This window comes from Hypanus sabinus, chromosome 8 (assembly GCF_030144855.1).
Source record: "Hypanus sabinus isolate sHypSab1 chromosome 8, sHypSab1.hap1, whole genome shotgun sequence".
In the NCBI taxonomy this organism is placed as follows: domain Eukaryota; kingdom Metazoa; phylum Chordata; class Chondrichthyes; order Myliobatiformes; family Dasyatidae; genus Hypanus; species Hypanus sabinus.
Window position 1 is genome coordinate 114,084,681 of NC_082713.1, and position 19,930 is coordinate 114,104,610.

A 19,930-nucleotide genomic window follows, 5' to 3' on the forward strand; every position below is an offset into this window, starting at 1 on the left:
AGGAGATTTTGTGGGGAAGATCGGGAGTCTCGGATGGTATGTTGCTTCCCTGGTGCTGGGGTCCGAGACATCACAGATCGGGTGCAGGTTATTCTCGAGAGGGAGGGCAAGAATCCAGATGTTGTGGTCCATGTAGGGACCAATGTCGAGGGTAGGATGAATGAGGGGGTCCTGCGTAGGGAGTTCAGGGAGTTAGGTGCGAAGCTGAAGAGCAGGACCTCCAGGGTAACAATCTCAGGATTGCTACCCGTGTCACGTGCGAGTGAGGCAAGGAACAGAAAGATTATAAAAATTAATACGTGGCTGAGAGGATGGTGCAGGAGGGAGGGCTTCAGGTTTGTAGATAATTGGGCTTTGTTCCAGGGAAGGTGGGATCTGTTCCGAAGGGATGGTTTACACCTGAACTGGAGCGGTACTAACATTCTTGCAGGGAAGTTTGCTAGTGCTTCTTCGGGGGGTTTAAACTAAACTTGCAGGGGGCAGGGATCCGGAATGTGAGAGAGGATAGCGAGAGGAAGAATAAAGGACAGGTGGGGACTACACAGTTCCGGAATATTAAGTGTGTAGTAGAGAAAGGTGAGGCGGAACAAGTGATAAGGAGGACACATGTACAGAGGGATGGTCTGATGGAACATGGAGTTAAATGTGTTGAAAGAATAAGTAAATTTAGGAAGGACAACAAAATTCTAGGGGCGTGTAGCCCGATGGGGGTTCGGGGAGCTGGGTTAAGCACAATAGGCAGCGATTCAAACAGAGAGAGGAGAAATGGGCTAAAAATTCTATATCTGAATGCACGAAGTGTCAGAAATAAGGCGGATGAGCTTGAAGCCCAGGTGCGAATGGGTAACTATGACGTTGTTGGGATAACGGAGACATGGCTGCAGGGAGATCAGACCTGGGAAACAAATGTACAAGGGTATACATGCTATCGTAGGGACAGAAATGTGGGCAGAGGGGGTGGGGTGTCCCTGTTGGAGAGGAATGAGATTCAGTCCTTTGCAAGGGGGGGGTGGATATAGGATCAGGAGAAGTACAGTCTGTGTGGATAGAACTGAGGAACAGTAAGGGCAAAAGGACCCAAATGGGTGTTGTCTACAGGCCACCAAACAGTAGCATGGATATTGGGTGCAAGTTGAATAGGGAGTTAACACTGGCATGTGGCAAAGGTAATGTCGCAGTAGTTATGGGGGATTTCAACATGCAGGTGAACTGGGAGAATCAGGTTGGTGCTGGACCACAGGATAGGGAGTTTGTAGAGTGCCTACGGGATGCGTTCTTGGAACAGCTTGTACGAGAGCTGACCAGGGACAAGACTATTCTGGATTTAGTGTTATGTAATGAACAGGATTTGATAAGCGATCTTGAAGTAAAGGAGCCATTAGGAGGTAGTGATCATAATATGATAAGTTTTTATCTGCAATTTGAGAAGGATAAGGGCAGATCGGAGGTGTCAGTGTTGCAGTTCAACAGGGGAAACTATGGAGCCATGAGGGAGGAGCTGACCAAAGTTGACTGGATGGATATCCTAGCAGAAAAGACAGTGGAACAGCAATGGCAGGTATTCTTGGGAATAATGCACAAGGTGCAAAATCAGTTTATCCCCCAGAGAAGGAAGGATTCAAAGGGGGGAAAGGGGCCACAGTGGTCGACAAAGGAAGTCAGAGATTGCATAGCATTTTTAAAAAAAGGAAGTATGACAAAGCTAAGGTGAGTGGGAGGACAGATGATTGGGAAGTTTTTAAGGAACAACAAAACTTAACTAAAAAGACAATACGGGGAGAAAAAAATGAGGTATGAATGCAAGCTAGCCAGGAATATAAAGGAAGATAGCAAAAGCTTTTTTAGGTATGTGAAGAGAAAGAAGATAGTTAAGAACAATGTTGGGCCCTTGAAGAATGAATTGGGTGAAATTGTTATGGGAAACAGAGAAATGGCAGAAGAATTTAATGAGTACTTTAGATCTGTTTTCACTAAGGAAGACACAAGCAATCTCCCAGATGTATGGATGGGCCAAGGACATAGGGTAACAGAGGAAATGAAACAGATTGACATTTGGTAGGAAACGGTGATGAGAAGACTGATGGGACTGAAGGCTGACAAATCCCCAGATCCAGATGGTCTGCACCCTAGGGTACTAAAGGAGGTGGCCCTGGAGATTGCAGATGCATTGGTAATCATTTTCCAATGTTCCTTAGATTCAGGATCAGTTCCTGAAGATTGGAGAATGGCTAATGTTATCCCACTTTTTAAGAAAGGAGGGAGGGAGAAAACAGAGAACTATCGACCTGTCAGCCTGACATCGGTGGTGGGGAAGGTACTAGAGTCCATTGTTAAGGATGAAATAGTGGCATATCTAGATAACAGTGATAGGATTGGGCCAAGCCAGCATGGATTTACCAAGGGTAAATCATGCTTGACTAATCTGTTGGAGTTTTTCGAGGATGTAACCAGGAAGTTAGACGGGGGAGATCCAGTGGATGTAGTGTACCTCAATTTTCAGAAGGCATTTGATAAGGTCCCACATAGGAGATTGGTGGGTTAAATCAAAGCTCAGGGCATCGGGGGGAAGACATTGACATGGATAGAAAACTGGTTGGCAGATAGAAAGCAAAGGGTAGTGGTGAATGGGTGTTTCTCAGAAAGGCAGGTGGTGACTAGTGGGGTGCCACAGGGCTCGGTATTGGGACCACAGCTGTTTACAATTTACGTCAACGATTTAGATGAAGGCATTGAGAATAACATCAGCAAATTTGCTGATGATACTAAGCTGGGTGGCAGTGTGACATACGATGAGGATGTTAGGAGAATTTAGGGTGACTTGGGTAGGCTGGGTGAGTGGGCAGATACTTGGCAGATGACGTTTAATGTGAATAAGTGTGAGGTTATCCACTTTAGGAGTAAGAACAGGAAGGCAGATTATTATCTGAATGGTGTAGGGTTAGGTAAGGGAGAAATACAAAGAGATCTCGGAGTCCTTGCTCATCAGTCACTGAAAGTGAATGAGCAAGTGCAGCAGGCAGTGAAGAAGGCTAATGGAATGTTGGCCTTTATTACAATGGGAATTGAGTACAAGAGCAAGGAAATCCTTTTGCATTTGTACAGAGCCCTGGTGAGACCACACCTGGAGTATTGTGCACAGTTTTGGTCTCCAGGGTTAAGGAAGGACATCCTGGCTGTAGAGGAAGTGCAGCGTAGATTCACGAGGTTAATTCCTGGGATGTCTGGACTGTCTTACGCAGAGAGGTTAGAGAGACTGGGCTTGTACACGCTGGAATTAAGGAGATTGAGAGGGGATCTGATTGAAACATATAAGATTATTAAGGGATTGGACAAGATAGAGGCAGGAAATATGTTCCAGATGCTGGGAGAGTCCAGTACCAGAGGGCATGGTTTGAGAATAAGGGGTAGGTCATTTAGGACAGAGTTAAGGAAAAACTTCTTCTCCCAGAGAGTTGTGGGGGTCTGGAATGCACTGCCTCGGAAGGTAGTGGAGGCCAATTCTCTGGATGCTTTCAAGAAGGAGCTAGATAGGTTTCTTATGGATAGGGGAATCAAGGGATATGGGGACAAGGCAGAAACCGGGTATTGATAGCAGGTGATCAGCCATGATCTCAGAATGGCGGTGCAGGCTCGAAGGGCCGAATGGTCTACTTCTGCACCAATAGGTTTATTGTCTTTGAAATGTGGGAGGAAACCAGAGCGCCACATGGTCACAGAGTTACAGACAGTGGAGGAATTGAGCCCAGGTCACTGGTGCTGTAATAGTGTTATGCTAAACACGTGCTCCCCTGTAAGGGTGATGACTCAGGAACAGGATGGAATGCAGACTAGAAACATCTTTAATGCAAAATTCACATTCTGCTATGGATGAGTTGATAACTTCTGACAGAGAGAAATGGGTCAAATGAAGCTTTCTGCTTCACAGAGTAAATCAAATGATAGTTCAGCTTGTGTAAAACAGGCTTCCCACATTGTGCAGATCTTGTACACTGGGATAGTCGCTAGTCATGCATAGGGTCCAGAAAAATCTGTAGGGAATTGCAAACTCCACTGTGGGCACCATCGAGGATATCGTCAAAAGGTGATGTCTCAAAAAAATGGCACCTGTCACCTAAGACATGCCCTCTACTACCACCGGGAAGGAGGTACAGCAGCCTAAAACGCACTCTCTGATTTGAGGAACAGCTCTTCCCCTCCACCATCAGAATTCTGAACAGGCAGAGAGCCAACGCATGAACACTACCTCACTGATTTTGCTCTCTTGATGCACTATTTATTTAATTTACTTTATATATATACTTCTTTTTGTAGTTTATAGTTTTCTCAGGTATTGCACTGCTGCTACAAAACAACACATTTCACGACATATGCCAGTGATATCAAACCCAGTTCTGATTCTGATTAGTAAGGAGTTTGATACCACGTGAGGGGTTTACTAGCTGAGTGCCCAAGTGGATAGTGTCCAGAATTTGGTTTCTAAGATAGCTTTGATGAACTACATCTCAATCCTCTCACCAAAGCAGAACAAATGGGAACATGTGGTGTGCGAAAATGTGCCGTAAAGACAACGGACGGTAGATGAGCAAAGACACACCGATTCCACTAGTGAAAGACTACAAGCAGGTTGTTGTATGTGCTCACTGGCCGACTGGCCAATGTTACCAGTTTAATGCGGTGCTATGAGATTGAAAGTTGAGATCTTCTGTTTTGAGAAACCTGAGAATCTTGGACTCATCATGACAAGGGAGGAGGCTATTCAGCCCTTTGGCTCCATATCGGCTCCCAGTTGCCCTATTCCACCTCTCCTTATTTCCCTGTATCCCTACACTGTGTAGGGTAACACACACGAAATGCTGGAGTAGTTCAGTAGGTCAGGCCTCATCTGTGGAGAGGATTAAAGAGTTGACATTTCAGGCCGAGACCCTTCATCAGGACTGGAAAGGAGGGGGAAGAGGCCAGAATAAGAAGCTGGATGGGAAGGATTACAAGCTAGAAGGTGATAGGTCTAGCTAGGTAAGGAGGAAGGTAGATGGGTGGGGGGAAGGGGGGAATGAAGTGAGAAGCTAAATTCTGTCCCACACATGACCATCAGCCACCCCTCGAAACAGATACAGCCAATGTTCATTATGGGTGTAATGCTGAGGGTTTCTAAGGCATTGGTTAGTCTGCACTGAGAGTTTGGGCCCCATATCTAAGAAAGGTGTGGTACTGGAGAGGGCCCAGAGAAGATTTAGGAGAATGATCCTGGGAATGAAAGGGTTAACATATAAGGAGTGTTTGTTGGCTCTGGGCCTGTACTGACTGGAGTTTAGAACAATGGGGAGGGATTTTATCAAATACTGAAAGGCTCAGATAGAGTGGATGTGGAGAGGATGTTTCCAATAGTGGGGGAGTCTAGGACCAGAGGACAGCCTCAACAGGGAAGGGTGTCCCTTTAGAATAGCAACGAGGAGGAATTTCTTTAGCCAGAGGGTGGTAAATCAGTGAAATTCATTGCCACAGATGGTTCTGGAGGACAAGTCATTGGGTATATTTAAAGTGGAGGTTGATAGGTTCTTGATTCAAAGGTTACAGGGAAAAAGCTGGGGTTTGAGAGGGATAATAAATCCGCCATGATCAAATGGTGCAGATGACTTGATGGGCCAAATGGCCTAATTCTTCTCCTAAGTGTTATGGTCTTACGGTTTATTATCAAATGCTTCAATGTACTTTTAAAAGGAATCTTGTGGTTATAAAGTAATTCGGAAGAAACAATTTCTATTGGCAAGAGAGTTAATGACTGAAGGAAACAGATTAAAGATTACAGGCAGAGAAATTAAATGAAAAACTTTTTATTTATATAAGAGATTTCAGTGTAACACAGGAAGGGTGGTGGAGGCAGAAACGATGGTTGTTTTCAAAAAACAGGTAGGTGAAAGAGAGAGATTGAGGGGGAAATGAAATGGTGAAATTTCCTTAGCTAGGTGGTGGTGAATCTGTGGAATTCATTGCCACGGATATCTGTAGAGGCCATTCAATGGGTATATTTACAGCAGAATTTTACAGACTCTTGATGAGTAAGAATGCCAAAGTTATGGGGAGAAGGAAGAGGAATGGGGTTGAGAGAAATAATAAATCAGCCATGATGGAATGGTGGAGAAGACTCAATGGACTGAATGGCCTAATTCTGCTCCTACGTTTTGTGGTTTTAGGGACAAATTAAGGAAGATGAATAGTTACCTTCTCTACTGTTCTGGACTTCTTTTGTGTAACTGTATGCTTACTGCTACCTTATATGTACTGTATGTGCTTTGTTCTGTGTATGACTGTTGGTACTGTGTTTTGTACTTTGGCTCTGGAGTAATACTGTTTTCTTTGGCTATTCATGTATGGCTGAATGACATCAAAGATTGAAGTTGCAAGGCCATCTGGTTTCCTTGTGGAACATTAAAATAACATGGAAACAGGAGATTTCTGGGAATTTAACAGGTGATTTCCAGTCATTTGACGGGTGTTTCCATCGAGATGGCAACATGCTTGGTTGCAGCAGCTTCACTGGGTCCAACAAATGGTGCAAATGTCTGTCTTAATCACTCTTCCTGTGGTTGCAGGACCCTGTTGGACGCTGGCAATACAAACTGCTGCAAGTCCAACTCATTGGTAAGGCTGATGGCAGGGAAGCAACCTGCCCTCCACCGTTGTGCGGACCAGGCCCTCGTGCCGCGGCACTGCCTGTTACAGTCACCCAGGGGAGGAGGCTTTGGAGGCAGTGTGAGAGAGAACAGAGGTGCAGCAGGCGTACTGGAATCTGTGCTGGGTTGGGGGCTGGCCCTGTATGTCGGCTCTCCCGTCAGTGCTGCTCTCCAGTGTTCGCTCGCTGGAAGAGAAACCAATTTCCTTCAAATGCGGCAGACCTAGCGCGAGACACGCTGATTTACCTTCACCTGCAGCTGACCCAGTGTGAGATGAGGAACTGCTGCGTGCTTATTCTTGCAGAGATGTGCCATACACTCAGGGACTTGTGCTAATATTATTACGTGACTGCATGTGCTGTCGTAACTACACATACTGTATGTGACTGTATGTACGTGTTTTGCACCTTGGCCTTGGAGGAATGCTGTTTCATTCAGTTTTTTTCACTTATTATCAACATACAGCCTGGAGTGGGTCCTTTCAGCCCTTCGAGAAGCACTGCCCAGTGACCGCCCAATTTAACCCTGGTCTAATCACAGAACAACTTCCAATGACCAATTAACCTACCAAATTCACAGAGAGAACATACAAACTCCTTACAGGCAGTGATGGGATTTGAACCAGGATTGCCTGCATTGTAAAGCGTTGTACTAACCGCTATGCTACTGAGCCACCCCAGGCTTATGTTATTTGTATACATGTGTACGGTTGAATGACAATTTGAATTTGAAAATGTACTCTGGCCAAAGGCTGAACTTTAATATACCAGACTAAAATCATGGATTCGATTTCACATAGGAGGCCATTCAACCTATCGAGGCCATGTTGGCCATTAGTAGAGCAACTACCCACTGTCCCATTGCCCTGGTCATTTAAGTAACACAGGTGCTGAAAATTATTATCTTGTAGTCACAGAGTCATCGAGCTATACCGCAAGGAATTAGATCCTTAGACTCGCCTGGGCTATGCTGACCAAGTTAGTTCCATTTGCCTGAATTTGACCCATATCCTCTTTTCTCTCCATGTATTTGTTTAAATGTCTTTAAAATGTTGTTAATGTAACCAATTCTCTGGCAGCTTGTTCTATATACCCATTACTTTCCATGTGGAAAGCTTCAGATCCCCTGTCATCATAAACCTACAACCTCTAGTTTCAGGCTCCCCCATCCCAGGAAAAAGATAAGTAAATAAAAGTTAAATAAGACCTTATCTCTGTCTTACTTATTATTGTTATGTGTACCGAGATACAGTGAGAAGCTTTGTCTGTGAACCATCCACACGGTTGACTAAGGAGGTTCTCAGTCATCCAGGTCATTGTGTTTCAAGCAGTAGTACATCAAGGTAAATGGTCTTGCTGTGTTGTCTAGAAGACAATCCAACAAGCACCATGAAGAAGCCTCTCGGATGAATGGTGACATGTCTTCTAGACCATACAGCTAGTCCACCTGCATTGATTTACTACTGCTTGACATCCGTACGGTTCATTGCACCAAGTGAGGCAATATGAAAAGGGAAAATAACCGTGCAGAATATACCATCGTGGTTACAGGGGAAGTGCAGTGCAGGAAGGTGCAAGGGTCATGACGTGGTAGACTGTGAGGTCAAGAGTTCTTCTAAAGGAGAAGCCTCAAGAAGCTGGCATCCACCATGAAGGACCCTTACCAACCAGGACGTGCCCTCTTCTCATTACTGCCATCAGGGAGGAGGCACAGGAGCCTGAAGACACACACTCAACATTTTAGGAACAGCTACTTCCCCTCTGCCATCAGATTTCCTTCTCATCTCTGTTCTAAAGGGGCATCATTGTATTGTGAAGCTGTGCCTTCTGGTACTAGATTCCCCAACTGCAGGAAACAGCTTCTTCATGTACACTTTATTTTGATCTTTTTGGTATTTGGTAGTTTTCAATGAAATCTACCCTCATTGCTCTAAAGTCCAACATGTCCAGGCCCAGAGCCATCAAGTGTTCCTCATACATTAACACTTTCATTCCCGGGAGGCTTCCTTCTGTACTGTATATATGTACCAGACCGTAAGAGCAGAATTAGGCTATTCAGCCCATCATAACTGTTCTACCATTCAGACTTGGCTGATTTATTATCCTTCTCAACCCCGTTCTTCTGCCTTCTCACTGCATTCTTTAATTCCTTTACTAATCAGGAATCTATCAGCCTCCACTTTAAATGTACCCAAATAACTCGAACTCCACAGATGTCTATGGCAATGAATTTCACAGATTCACTTTCCTTTGGCTAATGAAATTCCTCCTCATCTCTGTTCTAGATGGACTTCCTTCTATTCTAATGGTATGCCCTCTGATCTTAGACTTCCCCATCACAGGAAACAGACAGAGACAATAAACTAGGACCCTGCTCCCAAACTCTCTAGCAGAAAACAGATAATTATAGAGTCATACTGCACAGAGCTTGCCCTTCAGTCCAGCATTTCGATGCTGTCTATTGCACGCACCCGCACTAATCCTATTAAAAAAAATCCTTCCAATAAACCAAATGAGACATTTTCAATAGCTTGTGTTTCTTTACCCTAAAAGCTGCAAAGAAAGATAACACACATGAAATGCTGGAGGTCAATCACCATCTATGGAAATAAATAAATGGTCAATGTTTCGGGCCGAGACCCTTCCTCAGGAATGAAAGACCACCTTCTGATGAAGCACCTCGGCCTGAAACCTCAACTCTGTTCCTCTCCATGGATACCGCCTGACCTGCTCATGTCCCTCTGCGTTTGCTATGAAATACGAGCTCCGTTTTGAGCAGCTGATTTAAATTTGGCACGGTTATTACAGGTGCTCAAGCACAGAACATCTTGTGGAAACCTATCACGCTTTAGAGGGTTGCAGGAATTAAGAGCCAATTTGTGGGCACATATCGTTTTATTGAACGTGTTGAGCCGCAGTTGTAATAATGACGAATCGCTGACCTGTGTTGGCTGGTGGCTTCAAGGAACATGACGAGATTTGGACAGGAATAACTGTGAACAATTAAAAAGTTTAATGATGTTCAAAGAAATGACCCTTGGTGCACGTTTTAACTTTCAGCCATTTTTCCCCAAATTGTGAAGGGCTTTGATAGAGTCATAGAGCACTGAAGCACAGAAACAAGCCCTTCGGCCTATCTAGACTGTGCCAAACTGTTACGTTACCTATTCTCATCGACTTACACCTGGACCATAGCCCTCCACATCCCTCCCATCCATACAGTTATAGCAATTCGATCATCACTTTGTCGTGGTGGAGAGGCTTGTGAGTTCCTGAGATCCCGAGATCGATGGCATCTGGAGAGTGTTGGGTTGTCTTACTGGGTTGGCCGACTAGTCACAGATGTCACATAGCACAGAAACAGGCCATGCCAACCCGGATACCCACCTAAGCTCGTCCTATTTGCCCAAGTTTGACCCATACCTCACTAAACCTTCTCTCACCATGTACCTGTCTCAGTGCCTTTGAAAATGATGCTGTTGTAGAGTACTTTGTCAAGTCTCAGGCACCCGTATATCGTCAGGGTGCCTAAGACTTTTACACCATGCTGTGGTAATTTTATACATTGCACTGTACCGCTGCCACAAAAATAAACAAATTTCACGACATGTGTGAGTGATGATAAACCTAATTCTGGTCTGGGTCTCTATAGTGGACTCAAATGTGGGAAGGGGTCAAGGAGAGGGAAATCAATGTTGGGAAAAGATGAAGGGAACAGGACACACCAGAGAGCCATTCTTTAGTCTCTTGCGATCCTATGCATTGGAGCTTCCATACCAGGCTGTGATGCACACAGTCAGAACCACTCCATCGTACGTCTATAGAAATTTGCCAGAGTCCTTGGAGAATGACCAAATTTCCTCAAACTCCTGAGAAATTACAGTGGCTGGCGTGCCTTTTTAGTGATTGCTTCCAGGTGTTGGGCCCAGAGTAGATGCTCTGAGAGAAGAAATTAGAAGTAGGATTACTGCAAGTGGATGGTTGGTGGTCAGTATGGGTTTGATGGGCTGAAGGCCCAGGTTCTGAGCTGTGTCTCTCATGGATTCTATCACCATGGTTAGGGTTGGGCATGAAATAATTACTTGTGTTGGCAACCTCTTGCTGACATCTACTTCACCTCCACCATATCCTTCAACCCTTCAAAGTTCAACATTGAAAGTACATTTATTATCAAAGTACATATATGTCACCATATACAAACTTGAGATTCATTTTCTTGCAGGCATTCACAATAAATACAAAGAAGCACTATGGAATCAATGAAAAACTACACACAACAAAGGCAGACAAACAACCAATGCGCAAAAAACAAAAAATTGTGCAAATACAAAAAAAAACTATTACTGCTAATAATATCCATAATAATCATCTAGATGTAATAATACAGGATAAACAAGCAAGAACAACTTAGTTAATAGATATAGCCATTTCAAACAGACAGAAATCAGTAAGTGAAAATCACCAGAAATATGCTGAATTAAAAGAGGAAATTGAAAGACTATGGAAGATGAGCAGGGTATACATTGTCCCAATAGTAATATCTACAACTGGTATCATTTTAAAGTCACTACACAATAGCATTAAATAACTAGGCTGACGCAGCAATATTTATGTAAATCTCCAGAACGCCACCATACTAACTACCAAAATAGTTCAAAAGTTCCTGGCAATTAAGAAATGAGGGTGCTTGGCTATGCCCATACTTCAAGTTTTACCAGCTTGAGCTGAAAAAACAATATTGAGAATGTGAGGTGTAGAGCCCTTGAAAGTGAATCCATGGAGTCTTTGAAGTGAGTTGAGTGTTGGGGTGAGTGAAGTTATCCACTCTGGTTCACCCTTAACACCATTTTGGCTGTAACCTCAGGACAAAAGTAGTGGGAAGCATATACAGCCCAAGATCACCATACAGGAGGCTATGTCATAGTGGGCAATGAATGTGCCTTGTCAAAGAAGCCCAAACACTAAAATCAAATAATACCAATCATCCCCTCAGTACTAATCAACAAGCTTCCAAACCTGGGCCTCTGTACCTCCATCTGTGTCTGGGTCCTTGACTTCCTCATCATCAGGGTGATTCAGTAATACTATCTCCTCTTCAATCTCACTCAACACGAGTGCAAGGATGCGTGATTAGCCCACTGCCCTTTCTCTCTACAGTCGTCTGCATGGCTAGGCATGGCTCAAATGCCATCTATAAATTTGTCAGTGGCTTGAAAGTTGTGGTCCAAATCTCGGATGGCGATGAGCAGCCATACAAGAACAAGATAGGTCAGCTAGTTGAGTGGTGTCACAACAACACCCTTGCGCTCAATGTTAGTAAGACCAAGGAATTCATTATGGACTTCAGGAAGGGGAGGTCAGGATAACACACCAGTTCTCATTGAGGGTCAGCAGTGGGAAAGACGAGCTGGTTCAAGATCCTGGGCATCTACATCTTGGAGGATCTATCGTAAGCCCTACATACTGATGCAATAATGAAGTAGGCACCCCATTAGGAGGTTGAGACTATCCCGTATGTCGCTAAAGAAACCAGCACATTTCTGCAGATATACAGTGGAGAGCATTCTGACTGGGTGCATCACCACCTGCAATGCAGTGCACAGAATCAAACGTGATTGCAGACAGTTGTAGGCTCAGCCAGCTCCATCACAGGCACAAGCCTCCCCACCTTAAGGATATCTTCAAAAGGCAGTGCCTCAAGAATGTGGCATCTATCATTAAGGATCCTTACGATCTGGGACATACCCTCTTCTCATTATGACCATCAGAGAGGAGGTACAGGAGCCTGAAGACCCACACTCAATGGTTTAGAAACAGCTTATTCCCCTCTGCCATCAGATTTATGAACAGTTCACGAACACCATCATGTTATTTCTCTTTTGCACTATTTATTTATTTATTTCAGTTGTCACTTAAAGATTTTTTTATGTCTTGCGCTGTTTCACTAGCACAAAACTACAAATTTCACTACATGATAATAAATCTGATTCTGAGCTGTGATGACTATCAAACAGGGTGATCCTTCTTGTTGATTTATCCTTCAATGTCGATCAAGAATGTTTGCCTGTAAGGATTTGATATTTGTACAGTTTCCCACAAGGGATTACCCAGAGATGAGCTGTTCTGCTGTGCAAAAATGTAATAATCAAGGTGCTTGCAGATCTTTAAATGTTGTGCTACAAATAATATGCATAAGGCTCCTATAACTGACAAGGCCAGGGTGACATACACTTTGTCAGCCCTGCAAATGCTAAAGATTTCAGAGTTTCAAAATCAGAGTCAGAATCAAGTTTAATATCACTGACATACAGTCTGTTGTGAAATCTGTTGCTTTGAGTCAGTAGCATGATGGAATATGTAAACATGCTATAAATTACAATCAGAAACATATACTGTATACACACATCTATATTGTATATATACACACTTACACATATAGAATACTGTGCAAAACTCTTAGGCACCGGGGGGGGTGCGGGGTGTGTGTGTGTGTGTGTGTGTGTGTGTGTGTGTGTGTGTGTGTGTGTGTGTGTGTGTGTGTGTGTGTGTGTGTGTGTGTGTGTGTGTGTGTGTGTGTGTGTGTGCGCGCGCGCACCTTAGACTTTTGCACAGTTCCGTACATATATATATATAAAAAACACACCAGTATATATATGTACACACATATCGCTGCTGACAACCTCAACTGAAATGCCAAAGATCTACACATCCTCTCGTTACCATAAGACATAGGAGCAGAATTAGGCCATTTGGCCTATGGAGTCTGCTCAGCCATTCAATCATGGCTGATGCACTTTTCCCCTCCTCCTCAGCCCCATTTCCAGGCCTTCTCCCTGTAACCTTTGATGCCCTGTCCAATTAAGACTCTATCAATCTCTGCCTTAAATACACCCAACGACCTGGCCTCCACAGCCTCACGTAACAACGAATTCAACAAATTCACCACCCTGAAACATCCTGAACTGACATCACTGATCGTTGTCACATCTGGATCAGAATCAGAATCAGGTTTAGCATCACTGACATATGCTGTGAAGTTTGTTGTTTAACATCAGTAGTACAGAACAACACATAAAAATGCTATAAATTACAATAAGAAATATACATACAAAGTAAATAAGTACTGCAAATAGAGAGCTAAAATAGTGAGTTAGTGTTTATGGGCTGGTTCATTGTCCATTCAGAAATCAGCTGGCGGAGGGGAGGAAGACATTGAGTGTGTGTCTACAGGCTCCCGTACCTCCTCCCTGATGGTAGCAATGAAAAGAGAGCTGTAATCAATCAACAACAGCCTGATGTGCATATTGCTTTTGTCCAGGTGATCCAAGGCCGAATGGAGAGCCAATCAGATTGCATCCACTGTAGACGAGGGAACACTCACCAGTCCTCATAGAGGGATCAGAAGTGGAGAGAGTGAGCAATTTCAAGTGCCTGGCTGTCAACATCTCTGAGGATCTAACCTGGTCCCAACATATTGATGCAGCTGCAAAGAAGGGATGATGGCAGCTATATTTCATTCTGAGTTTGAGGAGATTTGGTTTGTCACCAGACACTGACAAATTTCTACAGATGTACAGTGGAGAGCATTCTGATGGCTGCATCACCGTCTGGCATGGGGAGGATGGGGATCTACTGCACTGGATTGAAATAAGCTGCAGAGAGTTGTAAACTTAATCAGCGGCCTCATGAGCACTAGCCCCCATAGTATTCAGGATGTCTTCAACAAGTGATGCCCCAAAAAGGTAGCATCCATCATTAAGGATCCCCATCACCCAGGTCATGTCATCTTCTCATTGCTACCATCAGGAAGGAGGTACAGAACCCTGAAGGTACATACTCAACAATTCAGGAACAGCGTCCTCTCTGCCATCCGATTTCTGAATGGGCGTTGAACCCATGAACACTACCTATTTCTATTTTTGAATAACTTATTTAACTATTAAATATACATGCACTTACCGTAATTTATGATTTTTCCTATTATTAAGCATTGCATTGTACTGCTGCTGCAAAGTCAACAAAGTTTATGGCATACTTTATGTCATGCTGATTCTGATCCTGACTTACTCTGCTCTTGAGGTTATGCTCTTTACCAGCACACACAAGCTTGGAGTTCTGATTCCCCTCTTCAGATCACTCCCTTGTGTGTGAGGTCTGGGTATGTTCCAACTGCACTCATTAATTACTGCCAGAGCTTGGCCACAGGTACCAGAGTGTGGTTGTTCCGGCTCCGAGATCGTTCTTTGCTCTTGAGTGGGTGAACCAATGGAAGAGCATAAATTTTGAGAGTTCATAGGTCACAGCATCATACAAAATGCTCCTTTCCTACTGGGAACTTGCAACTTGGAAGCCCTCTGAGCTTGTACCACCAACCACCTATTCTCTGCTCTCCACCACTCTTTTCTTCAATTCTTCACATATTCCTCCATTTACCAGCACACTAGCACCAATTCACGGTCTTTTGGAAGTGGGAGAAGACGGGAGCATCCAGGGAAAACCCATTTAGTCACCGGGAGAACATTCAGAACCAAAGTTCAAATGTTCAAATTTCAAAATAAAATTTATTAACAAAGTACATATGTATATGTCCCCATATACAACCACGAGATTCATTTTCTTACAGGCATTCTTAGCAGAACAGAGAAATACAACCGAATCAATGAAAAACTACACGCAAAGTCTGACAAACAACCAATGTGCAAAAGAATACAAATAGTGCAAAGAAAATAAGTAAGTAGAAGACTGGGCTGAAAGATGGCAGATGGAGTTTAATGCTGATAAGTGTGAGGTGCTACATTTTGGTAGGAATAATCAAAATAGGACATACATGGTAAATGGTAGGGCATTGAGGAATGCAGTAGAACAGAGTGATCTAGGAATAACGGTGCATAGTTCCCTGAAGTTGGAATCTCATGTGGATAGGGTGGTGAAGAAAGCTTTTGGTATGCTGGCCTTTATAAATCAGAGCAATGAGTATAGGAGTTGGGATGTAATGTTAAAATTGTACAAGGCATTGGTGAGGCCAAATTTGGAGTATTGTGTACAGTTCTGGTCACCGAATTATAGGAAAGATGTCACCAAAATAGAGAGAGTACAGAGGAGATTTACTAGAATGTTACCTGGGTTTCAGCACCTAAGTTACAGGGAAAGGTTGAACGAGTTAGGTCTTTATTCTTTGGAGCATAGAAAGTTGAGAGGGGACTTGATAGAGGTATTTAAAATTATGAGGGGGATAGACAGAGTTGACGTGGATAGGCTTTTTCCATTCAGAGTAGGAGAGATTCAAACAAGAAGACATGAGTTGAGAGTTAAGGGGCAAAAGTTTAGGGGTAACATGAGGGGGGACTTCTTTACTCAGAGGGTGGTAGTTGTGTGGAATGAGTTTCCAGTAGAAGTGGTAGAGGCAGGTTCGATATTGTCATTTAAAAAAAAAATGGATAGGTATATGGACAGGAAAGGAATGGAGGGTTATGGGCTGAGTGCAGGTTGGTGGGACTAGGTGAGAGTAAGCATTCGGCATGGACTAGAAGGGCCGTGCTGTAATTGTTATATGGCTATATGGTTAAATAAATAATACTGACAGCACGAGTTATGGAGTCCATGAAAGTGACTCCGCAGGTTGTGGAATCAGTTCAACGTCGAAATGAGTGAAGTTGTCCACACCGGAAGGTCAAAGGGTAATAACTGTTCTTGAACCTGATGGTGTGGGACCTAAAGATTCAGTACCCTCTTACCAATAGCAACTGTGAGCCGAAAGCATGTCCTGGATGGTGGTGGGACTCCGCAGCAACGGCTCTCGAGGTCAGTATTGGACCTGACTCACTGGAGCTGTGAGACAGTAGCTGTACTTGTTGATCCATTCTGAGATCCCAGTCGATATGATCAGCCCAAAATGTTGTCTGTTTACCTTCCTCCAATGATGCTGCCTAACTTGCAGAGTTCCTCCAGCACTTTGTGTGTGTTGCTCAAGATTTCCAGCATCTGCAGAATCTCTTGTGATTAAAATTTTATGACACTCTCTTATTTCAGTGGTTGGTTGGTAAGTTGGTGGAGAAGATCCCGAGAGGCACGATTTATGAACATTTGGAGAGGCATAATATGATTAGGAACAGTCAGCATGGCTTTGTCAAGGGCAGGTCATGCCTTATGGGCCTGACTGAATTTTTTGAGGATGTGGCTAAACACATTGATGAAGATAGAGCAGTAGATGTAGTGTGTACGTATTTCCGCAAGGCATTTGACAAGGTACCCCATGCGAGGCTTATTGAAAAAGTAAGGAGGCATGGGATCCAAGGGGACATTGCTTTGTGGATCCAGAACTGGCTTGCCCACAGGAGGCAAAGAGTGGTTGTAGATGGGTCATATTCTGCATGGAGGTCAGTGACCAGTGGAGAGCCTCAGGGATCTGTTCTGGGACCCGCACTCTTTGTGATTTTTATAAATGACCTGGATGAGGAAGTGGAGGGATGGGTTAGTAAATTTGCTGATGACACAAAGGTTGGGGGTGCTATGGATAGTGTGGAGGGCTGTCAGAGGTTACAGTGAGACATTGATAGGATGCAAAACTGGGCTGAGAAGTGGCAGATGGAGTTCAACCCAGACAAGTGTGAGGTGGTTCATTTTGATAGGTCAAATATGATGGCAGAATATAGTATTAATGGTAAGATTCTTGGCAGTGTGGAGGATCAGAAGGATCTTGGGGTCCAAGTCCATAGGATAATCAAAGCGCTGTGCAGGTTGACTCTGTGGTTAAGAAGGCATACGGTGCATTGGCCTTCATCAATCATGGGATTGAGTTTAGGAGCCAAGAGGTATATTGTTGCAGCTGTATAGGACCCTGGTCTGACCCCACTTTGAGTACTGTGCTCAGTTCTGGTTGTCTCACTATAGGAAGGATGTGGAAACCATAGAAAGGACGCAGAGGAGATTTACAAGGATGTTGCCTGGATTGGGGAGCATGCCTTATGAGAATAGGTTGAGTGAACTTGGCCTTTTCTCCTTGGAGTGATGGAGGATGAGAGGTGACTTGATAGAGGTGTATAAGATGATGTGAGGCATTGATCATGTGGATAGTCAGAGGCTTTTTCCCAGGGCTGAAATGGCTAGCACAAGAGGGCACAGCTTTAAGGTGCTTGGAAGTAGGTACAGTGGAGATGCCAGGGGAAAGTTTTTTTACGTTGAGAGTAGTGAGTGTGTGGAATGGGCTGCCGGTGATGATGGTGGAGGTGGATACGATAGGGATTTTTAAAAGACTCCTGAACAGGTACATAGACCTAAGAAAAGCAGAGGTCTGTGGGTAACCCCAGGTAATCTCTCAGGTAAGGACATGTTTGGCACAGCTTTGTGGGTCAAAGGGCCTGTATTGCGCTATAGGTTTTCTATGTCTATGTTTCTATGACACATTTTATATCAGTGATAATAAACTTAATTCTGTAATAATAAAAAAGCCTTTAACTTTATTCTGCATAACATAATTAAAATTTTGACAGATTCATACAGCTCATGTGCTGGCATCCTCTGGAATCATATCTCACAGCTCATGACAAGACTATAGTATCAACACAATATGCCAAAGATGTAAATAATTCAAAGTTTACAGTAAATTTATTATCAAAGAATGCATATATATGTCACCATATACTACCTTGTAGGCATTTTCTTGTGGGCATTCACAGTAGGACCAAGAAATAAAATAGAATCAATGAAAAATTTACCCACAAGGACTGACGAGCAACCAGTGTGTAATGGAAGACAAACAGTGCAAGTTAAAAAAATAATATTGAGAATATGAGTCGTTGAATCCTTGGAGTTCGTCCATAGGTTGTGGAATCAGTGCAGAGCTGAGTGAAATTAATAATGCTGGCTCAGAAGGTTAATGGTTGAAGGGTAATAACTGTTCTTGAAGTTGATGATGTGTGACCCAAGGCTCCTGTACCTCCTTCCTGAAGCAGCAGTGAGATGTGGACATTGTCTGGATGGTGGGTCTTCTTGATCATGGGTGCTGCTTTCTTGTAGGTGGTGGGGAGGGCTTTTCCCATAATGGACTGGGCTGTATCTACCACTTCTTGTAGCCTTTCTGTTCTTGGGCATTGGTGTTTCCATAGCAGTCTGTGATGCAACCAGTCAGGATACTCTCCACTGTACGTCTGCAGAAGTTTGTCTAAGATTTAGCAAATACCAGGCGTGAGTGATAAGCTCGTGGCCTAAGGTAGTAACTTATAGTTAATAATTCATCTCCTTCTACCTCAGACCATGAACCTATCAATCACTCTTGATGAGTTATTAACTTCAAACTTTCTGCATAATCACTCAAAGAGTTGAATTGCATGTGCATGTAACGAGAGCTGTATAACTCATTGCCTTCTACCTTAGGCCACCAACTTATTGATCACCCTGATGAGTTATTAATCGATGAGTTATTAACTTTAAACTTTCTGCATAATCACTCAAAGAGTTGAACTGCATGTACATGTAACGAGAGCTGTATAACTCATCTCCTTCTACCTTAGGCCACAAACTAATCAATCACCCCTGCTGTGGATACTTTCTGGAGGTCCAAGATCCATATGCTCCATGACTGCTGGACTAAGTGTGTAAATGTAGGAAGGGACTATGTTGAAAAATAAATGTGTTAAGTTTTCTAAAATTGACTCCTTCTACCTTAGGCCACGAACATATCAATCACCCCTCTTATCTCAGACTGCTCTTCGTTTTTATACAATTATGATCCACTGGGTAACAATTTAGAAATTTAGTAAGAAAAGTCAAATCATTCATATTTAATCTGTATTCCACACACCTCACACGGTTTTGAATATCTGCATTTTAACAGGAACAGAGATCCAAGTGAAGCAGTTATATACATTGTAGTATCATCAAAATACATCAGCTTGCTGAATAAATGACCTAGAAGGCAATTACCAAATTGAATTAGACATGTATAAGTAGCATAATGCCTCATATTGTGATTTCAGAATCCAAATATTAGCTTCTTCTGCATCTAAATAAAATTGTTCTGGGCTGGGTTACTCCAAAGACATAAATCTGTTTGCTTGAAGCAAGAATATTCATTACACTATTCTATCTGACACTACATGAATTTCCACATCCAACACATCATTCTCCACAACTTCTGCCATCTTCAGCAGAACTTGACCACTAAACACATCATTATTTCCCCTTCAGTTTCCGCTTTCCACTGAGATCACTCCCTCTGTGAATGTCTTGTCCATTCGTACCTCCTGGTACTTAGTCCTGCCA

At 43.4% G+C, this 19,930-nt stretch overlaps 1 long non-coding RNA gene across 2 annotated transcripts in view; it reads left to right on the forward strand.

The window, feature by feature from the left end:
* The window catches only part of LOC132398348 (uncharacterized), an 80,913-nt gene that overhangs the window by 838 nt on the left and 60,145 nt on the right, over positions 1-19,930 (forward strand). The gene's annotated exons all lie outside the window — the stretch shown is intronic.